We start from the raw sequence: 17,959 nt of genomic DNA, 5'->3' as shown, positions 1-17,959 counted from the left end.
GTATGGAACAGGCAGCACCCTCAAACCTTCAGAAGTATGAGATGAACCCCAACAACTTGGAAAGGTGGATCTCTCTCACACGTACCAACACAGACTATCCCCCAATTTAACTGATCCCCAAAGGTTTTTGATTAAATAGCGGAATAGAAAATATGATCCCAAAAAAGTGTATGTATATCACACGTACACAACCACACTAGGCCCCAATTACTATTGTTTGTACCCCTAAAAGGCTAGGAGTAGGGGGAGTATGGAACAGGCAGCACCCTCAAACCTTCAGAAGTATGAGATGAACCCCAACAACTTGGAAAGGTGGATCTCTCTCACACGTACCAACACAGACTATCCCCCAATTTAACTGATCCCCAAAGGTTTTTGATTAAATAGCGGAATAGAAAATATGATCCCAAAAAAGTGTATGTATATCACACGTACACAACCACACTAGGCCCCAATTACTATTGTTTGTACCCCTAAAAGGCTAGATGAGGAGTAGGGGGAGTATGGAACAGGCAGCACCCTCAAACCTTCAGAAGTATGAGATTGTGTTCACTGTACCCCACAAAGATTGAGTTCACTGCACCCCACAATGATTGTGTTCACTGCACCCCACAAAGATTGTGTTCACTGCACCTCACAAAGATTGTGTTCACTGTACCCCCCAAAGATTGTGTTCACTGCACCCCACAAAGATTCTGTTCACTGTACCCCACAAAGATTGTGTTCACTGCACCCCAAAAAGATTGTGTTCACTGCACCCCAAAAAGGATGTTGTTCACTGCACCCCAAAAAGGATGTTGTTCACTCCACCCCAAAAAGATTGTGTTCACTGCACCCCACAAAGATTGTGTTCACTGCACCCCAAAAAGATTGTGTTCACTGCACCCCAAAAATGATTTTGTTCACTGCACCCCAAAAAGGATTTTGTTCACTGCACCCCAAAAAGGATGTTGTTCACTCCACCCCAAAAAGATTGTGTTCACTGCACCCCAAAAAGATTGTGTTCACTGCACCCCACAAAGGATTTTGTTCACTGCACCCCAAAAAGATTGTGTTCACTGCACCCCAAAAAGGATGTTGTTCACTGCACCCCAAAAAGGATTTTGTTCACTGCACCCCAAAAAGATTGTGTTCACTGCACCCCACAAAGGATTTTGTTCACTGCACCCCACAAAGATTGTGTTCACTGCACACCAAAAAGGATTGTGTTCACTGCACCCCAAAAAGATTTTGTTCACTGCACCCCAAAAAGATTGTGTTCACTGCAGCCCAAAAAGATTGTGTTCACTGCAGCCCAAAAAGATTGTGTTCACTGCAGCCCAAAAAGATTGTGTTCACTGCAGCCCAAAAAGATTGTGTTCACTGCAGCTCACACACAGAAAAATGGATGTGGATCACTGACACCTGCCTATCTCCAATCCCACACCACACAGCAATATCGATTGTAGTTTGTAGAACACAGTTTCCCTAAAATTCAGCAGACTCTGTCCCTAACAGGATTGAGAAGAGATCGTAGATCAGGATTGAGTGCAGACCCCACCCCCCACACAGCAATATCGATTGTAGTTTGTAGAAGACACTGACCCTATAATTCAGCAGACTCTATCCCTAAAATGCCTACAACTCGCCCTGCCTAAACACTCCGACCTGTCCCTCAATTCTATCCGGACACAAATGGTTTTTTCCTGCCTATCTTTCCCTAATCAGCAGCCAGCACGTTGATGTGTGCTCTGTCCCTGAATCTAAGCAGCATAATGACGCCGCTGCGGCTGCCTCGAACTTATAAAGACTTGGTCACATGCTTCAGACGGCCAATCACAGCTACTGAGACATTTGCAGGCATGGCTGGGATGGCTTAAGGCACACCAGTTAAACGATTGTTGATTGGCTGTTGAAAGCCCGCCATGAAAAGAGCGCCAAAGCATGCAAAACCCGGAAATAAAACGACCGAACACGGATTTTTACCCGAACATACAGTAAAGTGTCCGTGTCCGTGTTCGGGTACAAAAAATCCAATTATTCGGTACGAACACGAATAATACAGTCCGTGTTCGCTCAACACTACTCCTGACCCTACACATTGTGCTTACTTTCCTGTATGTGTCAAAGCTGTCTCGACAGTTATGATGTGATTGAGCTAAGATGTTTGCAATGTGCTCACTCTACTATTTTTGCATTTTTTGGTACCTGAGCTTTTATGCGTTGATCGAAGTTCTGAACCCTTCTGTATATTCTGTATGCCAATTGCGTTTTGTACCTTCTTCTGTTACTGTTTGCACCTTGGATCATTTATGTGCTCAATAAAAGTTTATTTTCTTGAAAAAAAAAAAAAAAAAAAGTGAGCAAACCCGTGTGAGGTTTTTTTTACTCCACAGCAAATACATCAGCTGCCGAAACATGTACTGTTTTGCTGCTTGATTGACAGCTCCAGGTGTGACTGCACAGCTCTTGCCAGTCGGCAAACTCCGCAAAGATGTAATATCTCCTGTTCAGTGTAATTCTAAGATATAAGTAAAATTACTAGAATTTATCTTTTTACACGATAACATTTCCTGACATACATTTTGGCAGACGTTATGTCTTGGTGTGAATAAAAATGTATTGAACACTATATTCGTTTTATTGACATTGTATGTATGATTTATGTATATTTGGCACCAAGCTGATAAAAAATGGATTCCTAAAGCAGAAAACAGTTTTTTAAAGGCCAAGTTAATGTTTAGTAACATGTTAGACGCATAATTAGGGTGTAACATTTAACATATTACTACACAGCATCTGCCCCCAAACCAACAAAGGTTCTTCTCTCCCTGGACCCACTGTCACAATGTAAAAACAGCTCATCTGTGCGGGGCTCTGTCTGCACAGCCGCATCATTAATTTACTGGAAAGTGTGAATGAATATACTACAAGTCTTCCACCGCAGCAGGTGGCTTGTAGTTCTCAATGAACTGCAAGGGTGATGGTGATGATAAGCGCTCTTGTCGTTTCTTTGACACTATCAGAACCTTTAAAACATAAAGCGCATACAGAGGTACGGCCAGAAAGCTGTAAGCAGTGTCTTCAGAAGCCTTACATTGCACCCATGATCTACTGATGCTATGCTCTGCAGGCTCCTGAGAAAAAAATAATAAATGTACATTTTTTTTTTACCGGCAAAAATTTTTGGAAAAAAAAAATATGTGCAGTTTTTTATGTAAAAATGTAGCTTTCACCTTAACCACTTTTGGACTGCCCACCGCAGAAATACTGCGGCAGGATGGCCCTCTTGCGCGAACTGCCGTAGGTATACGTCGGTTGTGCGCTGCCAGCGGCGCATGCTCGCCACCTAGCTGCAGGCACGCAACCGACATATACCTACCACTCGGCAGCAGGGACTCGATGCACGGGGCAGGCGGCTCCAATTGCCGCCTGCCACCTGCGATCGTTCCCCGCTGAGAGAGAACGGTCTGCTGTTGTACAGATACGGTCTGCTGTTGCGAACAGTTCCCGGTGATCTTCGCATGTTCGCGTTCGCCTCTGCGGGCGAACATATGCGATGTTCGGTCTGCCTCCTATACATCATCATTGAGCAAACTTTGACCCTGTACCTCACAGTCAGCAGACACATTCCAGCCAATCAGCATACCCTCCCTCCCAGACCCTCCCACCTCCTATAAAAAAGCAAGGGCAGCATCCATCTTAGATTCATTCTGAAGCTGCAGAGTTAGTTAGAGCAGGGAGAGGGCTGCTGTTGCTGCTGAATTGATAGGGAAATCATTAGCTAGGCCAATGTTCTGTGTCCACTCCTGCTGTAAGGACAGCATCCTGACAGCACCCCAAAAAGCCCTTTTTAGGGCTGGTATATCAGTCTGCTTTAATTTATTTTTTTTCTATATATTTATCAGGCATTTTTGGAGGCAGGCATGACTTTTTGGGATTAGTGTCGGGGGGGGGGGGGTCTAAAAAGTGTACCTGTGAAGTTACAGCTCTGTAGCATGTCCAGAACCAGAAAAAAAAAGATCATATAGTTATAAAAGGAGGGTTCCCACATCCCTGCTCTACTGAAAAATGATCTTTTTTTTCTGGTTCTGGACATGCTACAGAGCTGAAACTTCACAGGTACACTTTTTAGACCCCCCCCCCCCAGACACTAAATCACACAAAAAAAGTTTTTAAAAATTGTCATTTTTGATAGAGAGCCAATTATTGGAAAAATTTAAAAAAAATTAAAAAAAAAAAATTTCTTTGGATTTATTGTCTGGGGGGTCTAAAAAGTGTACCTGTGAAGTTCCAGCTCTGTAGCATGTCCAGAACCAGAAAAAAAATTAGAATTAGGGTTAGGGCTAGGGTTAGGGTTAGGGCTAGGGTTAGGGTCAGGGCTAAGGTTAGGGTTATTTTTAGTGCTTAGGGTTAGAGGGTTAGGGTTAGAGGGGAAGGGGTAGGGTTACTAACTCTCACCCTAAGTATCTCACCGTAACCCTAACCCTATCCCATAACACTAAACCTAACCCTAACCCTCTAACCATAACCCTAACCCTCTAACCTTAACCCTAACCCTCTAAGCCTAGCTATAAAAATAACCCTAAACCTAACCCTAGCCCTAACCATAATCCTAACCCTAACCCTCTAACCTTAAACTTAACCCCCTAACCCTAGCCCTAACCCTAACCCTAGCCCTAACCCTAATTTGTAATTTTTTTTCTGGTTCTGGACATGCTACAGAGCTGAAACTTCACAGGTACACTTTTTAGACCCCCCAGACACCAAATCCAAAGAAATTTTTTATTTGTATTTTTTTTTTTAATTTTTCCAATAATTGGCTCTCTATCAAAAATGACAATTTTTAAGAATTTTTTGTGTGATTTGGTGTCTGGGGGGTCTAAAAAGTGTACCTGTGAAGTTTCAGCTCTGTAGCATGTCCAGAACCAGAAAAAAAATTAGAATTAGGGTTAGGGCTAGGGTTAGGGCTAGGGTTAGGGCTAGGGTTAGGGCTAGGGTTAGGGTTATTTTTAGTGCTTAGGGTTAGAGGGTTAGGGTTAGAGGCGTAGGGGTAGGGTTACTAACTCTAACCCTAAGTATCTCACCATAACCCTAACCCTATCCCCTAACACTAAACCTAACCCTAACCCTAACCCTTAAAGCCCAGTTCTTGTCCCATTTTGGTCGGTTCTGGTCTGTTTGCGGATGTTTGCGGTGCGTTAAACGGGGAGTTTGGACTGTCAGAGTTTGGTCTGTCACTGTGAAGCGGGCGTAACCCTTACACTACCTGATCGATACAACATCATACCTGATCGTATACACACACTGGATGTTTTAAAGCACGTTATTCCAAACAATTTAGGAATGTTAGGTGATTTATGCCCTTTATGTATTAAAACCCGACTCTGCGTCAACTACGTAATTTTCCATGGGAGTTTTGTCATGGATCCCCCTCCAGCATGCCACAGTCCAGGCGTTAGTCCCCTTGAAACAACTTTTCCATCACTATTGTGGCCAGAAAGAGTCCCTGTGGGTTTTAAAATTCGCCTGCCTATTGAAGTCTATGGCGGTTCGCAATGTTCGCCGGTTCGCGAACATTTGCGGAAGTTCGCCGTTCGCGAACATTAAATTTTATGTTCGCGACATCACTATTTACAAGCATCAAGCGTCTTTTTTTCTGCCAAATCTTTGCTATCCCTGGACTGTCACATTGACAGTGAGTGGGGTTTACTTTTGTGCCTCTAAAAGTCCCTGCCACTAAATGCTGCTAAAAGCCTATGTGTGCATGAACACAAAGGCTAACATGCAGGGGAGTTTAGAGTCAGGAAAAAAAAAAAACGCCTGACGCCCCTAGAAGCAGCTGCAAATTCTCTACTTATTACAAGCCCTTCCCATCCACATCACATAGAAGTTTCTTAAACAGATGCACTCGGAATTCAGACACTTCCTAGGTTCAAAAAAGCCATCGTCTTAGCTAAACTCTTGCATCACAACCTAAACAAAGGGGTGGAATAAGACTCTTTGATCCAATTAAATATCACAGGGCTGTATACATGACAAGAGTACTTGACTGGTGTATACATCACTAGTAAAAGAGAAGGATCCAGTCTAAACAATCTACAATCCCTATACCTCTCAATTGTTCTCCATGTATCCATAACATGTTAGAGATCATTGCATGGGCCCGATTATAGGCAATCCCCAGTTCTCACTGAGATAAGTGGACAATGCCTTCTAACACATGAGATTGGCAAATTAAACTCACCTTTACCTAACCTTTACCTATCCTTTACCTTTACCTTACCTAACACTTCTATTTAACACCAGGATATGAATCAATTCAAAATATTACAAACCCCCATTACCTCTTTGGTAGCCATGTAACTTAGATATAGAATGAATTCCAAACTACAGTGGAATACCTCACAATATTGGGGTCCTTCAAGGCATTGCCATGAAGTTTCATCCTCTGGTCTCTTTTCCCTCTAACTACCCTTAGCCCCTCCGCTTCCCCAACTACCCTTAGCAGCATCTTTTATTTTTCTTTTGGAAATGATTAAAGATGACCTTTGTGTAGCATTCTCCTAAGTAGGCTGTTAGGTGATAGGTAAATGTATTTTTTTTCTTGCCTCTGTATTAAGTGAATTGGCCTCCAATTGCTTTGGGCTGTTGCTTTCTGGATGTTTTCTGAACATAGGGTGGGGGGAGTCATTCAGATAGCTCTAATATTTTGAGCTCCAGACAATCTATCTACTCTTAGCCTCTCCCCTTCCCTAACTACCCTTAGCAGCATCATTTTTTTTTCTTTTAGAAATAATAAAGATGGCCTTTGTGTAGCACCGTCCTACGTAGGCTGTTCGGTGGTAGGTAAATTCATTTTTTTTTCTGGTCTCTCTGTAATCAGTGAATTGCAGATCTCATGTGCTGTGCGTTTGCCAGCCTTTTGATTGCTTTGGGCTGTTGCTTTTTGGATGTTTTCTGAACATAGGGAGTCATACAGGTAGCCCTAATATTTTTGAGCTCCAGCCAATCTCTGGGAGGTATGCCCAGCAGATAGCTAGGTAAGCTAATAAACAGTGTGGGCTCTGGGACAGCTAAGTATTCCTGCTGCATGGATTCCACCAGCCTGGGTGGGGGTCGATGCAGGCATTTCTACTGATTCAAGCTGACAGACATCAAGGTCCCAACTGTGGCAGAGGTGGGGGGCCTGCACTTGAATTATCTATGACACTTCGAGATTTCATCTGACAGATCTGATCTGAACAATTTCACTGAAATGCACCTGGAGGAAGCTAAGAGTGTGCAGCAGCTCTATGGCCTCATGAGTATTAACTGTAATACAAGATCCTGGTGGCTATGTACTATAGGGATATCAGTGCCAGTGTAGCTCTCTCAGGGGGACTGCTCTCACATGATCCCTGTTTCCGACCTTCCCATAGTCTCTCAAGGGGCTTGTATACTGAAGCTCAGCAGAGAAATTGAAGCTTACTTTAGAGAAAGGGAGGGATTATTTATTTTGAGTCTTGTAGCCTAGAGCAGTGATGGCCAACCTTGGCACCCCAGATGTTTTGGAACTACATTTCCCATGATGCTCACCTACACTGCAGAATGCATCTAGGATGCCAAGGTTCGTTATCACTGACCTAGAGCATCCCATACTCTGCACCTTCTCCAACCATTTAAGATATCAGCAATAAACCACTAAAAAACATTCCCCTGGACCAGCCTTTTTCAACCATGGTGCCCCAGGACCCTGGGGTGCCTTCAGGTTGCTTCAAGGGTGCTTTGGCAAGATAGCTAAAAAAAAATGCCCACAAATTGTATACAAACCAACTGGTTGATCAAGCCTGCCTTTAAGCTACTCAAAGCCACAGGTTTTTATTGTTCACCATTATTACCTTCTAGTCACAAGAGTCCTAACAACCAATGATGTCATCAGTTGATAAGAAGGAGGTCGAGTGCATGCACAGCATCCATGTTTGCCCCTCCCCTGCCCCTCTTCATCAGCACTGGGGTCACGTTACCTGAGTGAGGGAGAGAAACTTAGGGATAAGAGAAATATTGGAATACTAGTCAGTTCCAGTGCACCGATGTGTTTGCTTTGGAAGGAAAAATCACCTCTATGTGTGTGGATGTTGCTGCAATATGTTAAACTATTAGTTTGGTGTTTTTAGACATGTGCGATTCGTTTTGTTCCGAATAAATATTCGGATGAATTTTTCGTTACTTGTTGATTCCGATATATCCGGATACCCAAATTGCAGTATAAACAAAGTTTTACGGATGCTCGGAATAACAAAACAAATTTGTCCGAATTGAAATTCGAATTGCATTTTACATCGAATTCCAGTCAAATTCTAACTGTAAACATATTTCTGAAATCAAAGACTGTGTGGGTTATTAGAGTACCATTTTAAAAAAATGCTGTTTTTGTTGAGCCAAAGAGGATTTAAAGGGTCATTGTAATCTGATGAAGATTTTAATTTTGTTTGTTCAAGTTGCCACATTCAAACCAAAAAAAAAAATCTAAAGTTTTCAATTGGACCGATTTAGAAGTTATCAATTCGAACTTTTCAAATCGAAAAAAGCTGTAAATTCGAAGAAAATTTGAAAAAACATAAAATTAATTCTGAATACGAATCCCGAATATGAATTGAATGAATTAACCAAATTTAACACAACAAAATTACTAGATTAACTAATCTAAACAAAACTTAACACATTTTTTCATCATGCACATCTCTAGGTGTTTTAAATTTTGAAATGGGGTGTCTCGTGATTGTGCAGAACTGACTTGATTGAAAAAAGGTTGAGAAACACTGCTCTAGACTGCTGTCAGTGTGCTTGGAATTGGTGCTCTGGTATGCTGGCAGCCTCTGCGCTAGTGGGAAAGAAACCTGGTCATTGTTATTATTGGTGTCATTATCATCAACAATCAGAAGCCCGTTCGAAGGTTGCTCTACATTTGTAACCACTGCTAGTAGTATTATATGGTTTGCCCCAACCAGTGTCATTTTTGCTAGAAAGTTTGGTCTGCATAAATCTTGAGAAAATAAAAATGAAAGCATATACTATATACAGTATATAAAAGAAAAATAAATGAAAACACTGAATACTACCATTATTGGTATTAACTACATAGAGTTACCAGAATATAAATGTTTTAGATTTAATAGTGCTTTTCTTAAAATAAATTATTAAATTCTTTTTAAAGGATAAATACATGGTCTAACAGGTTATTTACAGTATATGTTTGCTTTGAGTTCTATTAAATTAAGCATAAAGAAACTAACGTATCAGCACAGGAAGGCTCACAAGAAGTTTTCCTCACTATGGCAACCATGACTGGATGACCAATTGGTCATGAATAGGCTCCTAGAAGGTTGAGGTGTACATAGACCGAATGTATCTGGTTATAACTTACAGTGGAATGTCCCCTTTTTTCCCCCTGCCACCCTTTTGACCCCCTTTCTCCTCTTTTCCTCCCCCCCCCCCCTGACTCCCTTTATCTGCCATTCCCCCTCATTCTCCTCCCAGTGTTATCTGCCGAGATCCCCCCTTTAAGAGTTTTGCCATCTTTTGGTTTTAGAAATGTTGATGAGGTGTATGTTATTTTGACAAGCTTGGATGAATCTAACACAAAGTTTCCCGTTCATACGGTAGACCTCTTCTTTGCTCTATAATGCAAATGTTATACTTTTAAAATGTATAAAGACCCATCTGAGTCTTATTTTTTCTACCATACACTCATTGTACTAATGTATATGCCAAGTGAAATGTATTACCTATGTAATAATTGTACAATGCTCTGTTTAACCTCAATAAAAATGTCATTTTTCTTGAAAAAAAAAAAAAGTTAAGCATAAAGACAAAGCTCTGTAATTGTTAAAACACTGCTCAAAAAAATTAAAGGAGCACTTTTTAATTAGAGTATGGAATCAAGTCAATTAAACTCCTGAGATATTGATCTGGTCAGTTGGGTAGCAGAGGGGGTTATTAATCTGTTTCAGCTGCTTTGGTCTTTATGAAATTGACAACAGGTGTACTAGATGGGCAACAATGAAACAACCTCCAAAACAGGAATGGTTGTACAGGTAAAGGCCACTGACTTTTTTTCCCTATTCATCTTTTCTGACTGTTTTTCACTAGTTTTGCATTTGTCTATGGTCATTGTAACTACTGGTAGCTTAACGCGATACCTGGACCCTATAGAGGTTGCATAGGCAGTCCAACTCCTCCAGGATGGCAGATCAATATGTGCCATTGTCAGGTTTGCTGTGTCTCTCAGCACAGTCTCAAAAGCATGGAGGAGATTCCAAGAGACAGGCAGTTACTCTAGGAGTGCTGAACAGGGCTATAGATGGTCCTTAACCCATCAGCAGCACCGGTATATGTTACTTTGTGCAAGGAGGAACAGGATGAACACTGCCAGAGTCCTACAAAATGACCTCCAGCAGGCCACTGGTGTGAATGTCTCTGACTAAAAAAATCAGAAACAGAGTTCATGAGGGTGGAGAAGGCATGGAGAACATTATGCTGCCTGTAACATCGTTCAGCGTGACCAGTTTGGTGGTGGGTCAGTGATGATCTGGGGAGGCATATCCATGGAGGGATGCACAGACCTCTACAGGCTAGGCAATGGCACCCTGACTGGTGCAGTGGGTTCTGGGTTCCTCCTGGTACACAACAATGCCCAACCTCATGTGGCGAGAGTGTGCAGCCAGTTCCTGGAGGATGAAGGAATTGATACCAATGGACACTCAACTGACCTAAATCCAATAGAACACCTCTGGGACGTTATGTTTCAGTCCATCAGATGCTGCAGGTTGCACTTCAGTCTGTTAAGGAACTCAGCGATGCCCTGGTCCAGATCTAAGAGGAAATCCCTCAGGACACCATCCGTTGTCTCATCAAGAGCATGCCTTAACATTGTCAGGCATGTGTACAAGCACGTTGGGGCCATACAAACTACTGATGACCATTTTGAGTTGCTGCAATGAAATTCCAACAAAATGGACTAGCCTGCTGCATCATTTTTCACTTCGAATTTCAGAGTGTCTTTGAATTCAGCCCTCTGTAGGTTGATCATTTTCATTTCCATTAATTGATGGGGTATTCTTTCGTTCCTAACACATTACTCAGTCCATATCAGTATAGCTATCCTCCAGCCTGGGATTTTGCCCATTGAGATCTGATGTGTTTTCAAAGTGTTCCTTTAATTTTTTTATAGCAGTGTACATGAGCAATATGTATACAGTAATAAAAAAAAAAAAAGGAAAGCAACCATGGATTTTTAAGGCACCACAAGATAGAATTAGAACATCTTAAAAGTTACTGTTCACCATAATTTATTTTAATCCATATAAAAATTACTGACATATCTATAAAAACCATAAAAGTTCAAGCCTACTACAAGGAGTTTGTATGAGCTTCAATTGCTCCTTACTACCTCATAACAATGTCACTGTCTAACCGAGATCATGGAGAACAGCAGTCACAGGCACAGATGCATTGAATGCAAATTCTGTAGTTCTGAATCTGTCTCAATGTGGCATAAACTCACATCACAAGCTTTTAAGTTCCCAAGAAGCCCAATGTGTCCAATTGGGTAATGCCCCCTTCATTCCAAAGCAGGCCACTGGAGCAACCAGGGCCACCGACACTGCCCAATGGGCAAATCAAAAGAAAAGACATCCACAGTAATAGTAATGACACCTTCTGCAAAGTGACCCCCTAGCTCCCATTGAATGTTGCTGGCCATCAGACTGAGGACATGTAATTGGAGGAAAAAGTAAGCCTGGAATTGAAGTTGATTATTGAAGAAAAAACTGCTTTCTTAATGGGATATTTAATTTTATCTTGCTATTTCTAGCTGGAGTTCTGGTTTAACTTATAACAATAAGTAATAATTACTAATACTACTTCTATGAATAATTATTATTTTTCTAACAACAACAATAATAATAATAGTATGACAACAATAACATCATACCATTTTTATATTTCCAGGCAAGCTAAAAGTTCCATTGTGACAGCGCAGTGAATGTGAAGAGCTCAGTATATTCTCTTTATGTCAGCACTTGCTATATTATGCTATTTCCCATTATCATTTATCCTACAGACTTTCAGTCCCCACTGATGTGTTAAGTTTTCCTTTCAGCTGTGATACAAATGTTCCATTTCTCTCAATTTTTTTTTTCAGAGTTTAGTCAAAATGTTAGAAACAGAAAATTGAGGATTATGCTAATAGTTCCCAAAGGCAAACAAGAAGTGATGGGTTCAATAAAATACCTTTGTTTACAAAGGCAGTGCAGATTATTTTGTTTTAATGACTATCCAGTGCACAAGTGTCTTACAAAATACCCAGAATGCCAGCCTCTTGCCATAATTGAATCTGAAACAAGGACAGAAGCAAGCCAGTGGAGATAGAATGCCATAAAGGAAAGTCTACATCCAATTTCAGAGTGTTCAGTTTTTATAACTTGAAGGCTTTTGTAACTTGAAGGCATTAAAATGTTACAATATTTACAGACTTGTGGAAAACTTGAAAATCCTTTATAAAGGATTTTCATTTTTTTACAAAATCCCACACTGCTTCTTAGAAGTAAGCTGACAGTGCAGCAGGAATGCAAGAGATAACAGCATTCATATGGTATGTGGCATTAAATGGAAACTTTAGTCTTTATACATATATACAGCATGGTTGGTTTACTAAAGGAATATGTTCAATTTACTAAAATTAATATTTTTACTTGCGTTTTAATCTGAGGATCCAAATAGGATAATTGTTACAGCATACAAACAAACACAGTGCAGTATAAATAAATGAACATAAAAGAATGTAGGAATTATAAACTTAAAAGTCTATAATGAAATCCAAAAGTACTACAATGAGCAAATATAGTTCCACAGGATAGGTGATGGAAAATCAGAAATAAATGTCCACTCTAGGTGGTTGCTCCCTTCACCCACAGATAAACACAGCGCTCAGCTCAATCCAATGTCCACTGTATTAACAGCAGGTCCAATACAAAGGGAAAAAGGGATATGTGAGCAGCAGGGGTTTACCGGACATCAGCTCAATCCAGGCTGATGGCTTCTTTGTGTTCCAGACCATCTGATGGGATTTCATTTTTACAACACTGGGACCCAAGAAGAAAATTATTACCAAAATATCAGCCAAAGATTAAGCTGTTTCTGTAAGCTTTAGTAAAGCCAAGAGAAATAAATTCTTACTTTATTATATTACTATATTATATTTTATCATATAATATTTTATTTTTTAAATGTTCAACTGATCCACTATATATGTTTGGGCTGTCAATATTAGTGACAGTATAGGCTATGTCTCAGATCCTGCTGGAATACAATTTGAAATATAGATAGTGTTCTATATCATTCGCTACTGATCTCATGCTTGGACAAACTAGGCTATGTTTACTAGTTTTATGGTGAACCTATACAAATACATTCGCAACCCAATTTGAGTTACAAAGAAAAAACAGGAATATCGGCGCAAGCATGAATAAATAAATGGATGGAAATAAATAAAAGCAGCTGACACCAAGGTAAAAAATATGTAAAACCCAATGTAAAACTGATAGTGAAAAGTGCAGCGCAAAAACAATAAGACAATAAAAACATCAATGGATAAATGAAAAGTCTATGAATGGCACGCAGTAGTCTTGTAAAAAAGAGGAGAAAACAGTCCAATAAGAAATCCCAATGAAAGTGCTCAGTGCTGATCAGTAAACAGGACACAAGTGCTTGTTCAGTGCAATCCTTCACCAGAGGTACTAGCCTCTCACCTGTAGGCTGTGAAAAGACAGCCTTAAAAGTACACTCCCAGCAATGTGAAAATCCTGACCAGGACAGCAATCACAGAGGGCATCTCTCCTGTAGGCTGTGAAAAGACAGCCTTAAAAGTACACTCCCAGCAATGTGAAAATCCTGATCAGGACAGCAATCACAGAGGGCATCTCTCCTTTTTGTAAAGGTGTTCACAACGATCCCCATGTAATAGAAAGGGGGCAGACCATAGTGCAATATGTTTCAAACACCACAATTTATTAATAAAACAGATGGACAGCCTCTTACTTCAAGGTAATGCAAAAACGAGCAGTACAGCAATCCAGCTGATCTCCAGACAGAGCGGAACGCTCTGCTAACAGGGGCTACGAGTGACGTCACAATCTCCTCCCCCTTGCACACGCGTATCGTCCGTGGGCGGGACTTCCTCAGCATATCAATCGCTGAGGAAGTACCGCCAATTTGAGTTACAAGCCATACTATAAGTAACACTGGCTGGTGTGCCAATTCAATCTTCCAATTACGTATGAGCAAACATTCTGCATTTTTTGGGGTTTTTATGTTTTTTTTTTTTTTTTTCTGTTTCATTTGTTTTAATTAGTTTTACAAAATAGAGTAATACAATTTAGTAGACATTTTTACATAGCTGCGGCTATCAAGAATGGTAAAGGCATACAGTATTATCAAAATCAAGGGATACCGGTATAGTCCCATATCTCAATCAGGCAGTACTTGCAACTTTTAGACTACTAGATGCAAGGGACTAGCCCAGAGGTACAACCCCAAAGTGAACCCAACAAAAATATTAACAATATAACTTTGAAGATATAAAAGGTTCCATACTGTGATAAACCTCCGATAGGAAGTCAGGATACAAGAGTCGGCATTATTATCAAAAACAGTTTGAAAAGAAAGTCTGAAAGGAGCAAAAGCAGTAAGAGAAAAGAAGAGAAGAGAAAGAAGGAGAACAAGGAATTTCCATCCACAGATCCAGGAGTCCGATGCCATCTCACCAGGGAGACCACCTCTAGGTATCCGGTACCGTAGATAAGAAAGTCAGGGGTTCAATATTTTATCAAATAGTGGTTGTTGTTTTTGTAATTTCATTTGTAAAGTGAAGTTTTAATTAGTTTTACCTCATTCACTAAGCTAAGTGAAAATTCACCTTTCAAAGTGAACATACCGTATATACTCGAGTATAAGCCGACCCTAGTATAAGCCGAGGCCCCTACTTTTAGCATAAAAAGATGGGAAAAATAATTGACTCAAGTATAAGCCTAGGGTGAGAATGCAGGGTGGCGGGCATGGTACAGGAGAATGCAGGGTGACTGGCATGGTGCAGGAGAATGCAGGGTACTGGCATGGTGCAGGAGAATGCAGGGTACTGGCATGGTGCAGGAGAATGCAGGGTACTGGCATGGTACAGGAGAATGCAGGGTACTGGCATGGTGCAGGAGAATGCAGGGTACTGGCATGGTGCAGGAGAATGCAGGGTACTGGCATGGTACAGGAGAATGCAGGGTACTGGCATGGTACAAGAGGATCCGGGGTTGTGGGCATACTACAGGAGATGCAGTGCTGTGGGCATGGTACAGGTGGACCATGCCCGCAGCACTGCATCCCTTGTAGTGTGCCCGCAGCCCTGCATAATGGCAGGTAGTGAAGCTGTTTCACTTACCTGTTCCAGAGGCGCCTTCATTTTAAAAATGGCGCCGCCCGGCGCCGACACGTCATTGCGCACGCGCCGCCATCGCTCGTATAATTTCGGCTATTCCCGGCCTCTCCCGAGCGGCGGCGGCGCGTGCGCAGTGACATGTATGCGACGGGCGGCGCCATTTTTAAAGCTTAAGCCCGTCGGAGCAGACTTTTTTTTCCTTGATTCGAGTATAAGCCGAGGGGGACGTTTTCAGCACAAAAAAATGTGCTGAAAAACTCGGCTTATACGCGAGTATATACGGTACACTACTCCTTTAGTTAATCAACCATAGTGTTTACATGTCATTATCTTAGCTATACTGTAAATAATGTGTTAAAAACATAAAGGTTCTGCAAATGTATTGTAACACTTCATAGAGGCTGTTCTTCACTGCTTCTTTCTCTCAGTGCAGTCACATCTGACTGGCCTAAAAATAGTAGAGTTTCTATTTTACAAAGTATTGATAGCTTTTTTTCCAAGTTCTTAAAAATAAACTGTTGCTTTGCCTATTCAAAGTGTCTTACTAGTCCACCTTTGCCACATTCCCCCACCACTCTTGAGGATGCAGCTTTCTCCTAGGTTGAAGTGCTTGGGTCTAGGAGGCCAATTGTCAGGCCAGAATACCGGCCATCCTAGAGATTTCACAAGATTTTCACTTTGAAGCAACAGAGCAGCAGAGAAGCATGAGTATACTGGGCCAGGGGTTGCCTACTAAGAGAATGTCACTTTATGTTTAATAGAGGCAGAGGATCTTAAGGTTTTGTTAATTTTGTTTTGCATTTTTTTGATCTTTTTTTTTAGTCCCAAAGTTTTTTTTTTTTATTCCAAGATACATTCAGTACACTCAGTTTGCTGAGGATGGTAAGCTTTGTAAAGATTTGTAAAGTCCAGCACTGCTTGTTGCCAGAATGTGCAAACTAACTAATGAAGATGATTGTGACTCATTTCACAAAGGTAATACACCAGGATGAGGATACCTATTTAAAAACAAATACATTTTCAACTGAATTTAATGAGAATTGAAAATAACAGTCACGTGGCTAAAATAAAGACCCCTACTCTTGTGTAAAGCCTTTAAAATTGAGCCTAAAGTAGTATTAAAGCCTTACATTTTAGGAATGGTCACATGTACAGTATATAGGCCAGCTGACCCTATTTAAAAAAAAAAGGTTGAGAAAGACTTTTTGAACACAACCTTGGTCTACCCCACTTTCCCATGTGTGCTCCATCAAGTCCTCTGATGCTGCCTGATGTTGGCACATGAAGCATCTCTCTCTCACTCTTTCATGTAAGGGTGGCTCCACAGGACCACAAGACAATGGATCCACCCCAGAAGAGGAAACCTGCTGCAGGCATATTTGGACCAGATAATTGAAGAAAAAGGGCAAACATTTAAAGAAGGAGAAGCAGAAGACAAGGAAAGTGCCCAGGTAAGCCACTTTATTGCTGTAAAATAGGGTTTATTGTATCCTACGTCTGAATCAGTCTTTACACCATGTCTAGCATGGGACTTGAAGGACCATTATGGTTTTCTCTAATATCTTTTTTTTTTTTTTTTAAACAGTTTGGTTTTATTGAGAAAGAACAAAGAATACAATAACAAAAACTTTGTGGTCTTTCTGTCAAAGAAAGACATATGAAATGGTGAGCATGCGTATTGTAAAACATTACAATGGAAAAAGATTTTACAGCAATGGTAAATTAAGAACAGTTAGTCATATGATAACTCGCAATAGCGTAAATTAGTTAAATGTAAACATCACCCGTTACTTTGACCGGTGAGGTCATAACGTCACCAAAAACGTTTCCATAAAGTTTAATTTAGTAATTTAAGCATTGAAGAAAACAAAATAAAGAGGAATAATTAGGATTAGAGTTTGTAGGGGGGGGGGTGGATAGAAGGGAAAAAGGGGGGGGGTGAGGGTGAAGGGGAAGGGGAAATGAAAAAGGTAGCAAAACCAAGAGTTTATAACGTAATATAACAAAATTTGTTTAGTACAATCGGTAACTTCTGTGGGTGCAACTCAGGATATTAGTGGCATTTTACCGCAAGACAACATTAGGAGTTCAGTGCATATAATGAGCATTTCAAAGAATATAGGCAAGGAGTCATGAATTACGTATCATAAATCCATTGATCAAGGATCAAGCAGGCATCCACTCCGCATAATGATCAGAGAGGGTGAACAATTGCCAATTGGCCCAGATGTTCCTGAATTTAGCAAGTCTGTCATCTGACATTGTCAGTGTTTTTTCCATTTCGTAAACTCTCCCAATTTCAACTAGCCAGTCTTTTATAGTGGGTACATCCTGTGATCTCCACTTCCTCGGTATGAGTATTTTCGCGGCATTTAACAGGTGTCTTGTCAGAGTGTTCCTGTATTGCGTGATAGAGTGAGAGTGTACATTAATAAGGCAACGGGCTCATTATGTGTCTGAGCACCTGAGATCTCTTGTATGAGGTTGCAGACTTGCGACCAAAATGTGGTTATT

The sequence above is a fragment of the Pelophylax lessonae genome, assembly GCF_965119305.1.
Source record: "Pelophylax lessonae genome assembly, chromosome: 6".
Classification (NCBI taxonomy): Eukaryota; Metazoa; Chordata; class Amphibia; order Anura; family Ranidae; genus Pelophylax; species Pelophylax lessonae.
Note: the sequence above shows the minus strand (reverse complement) of the source record.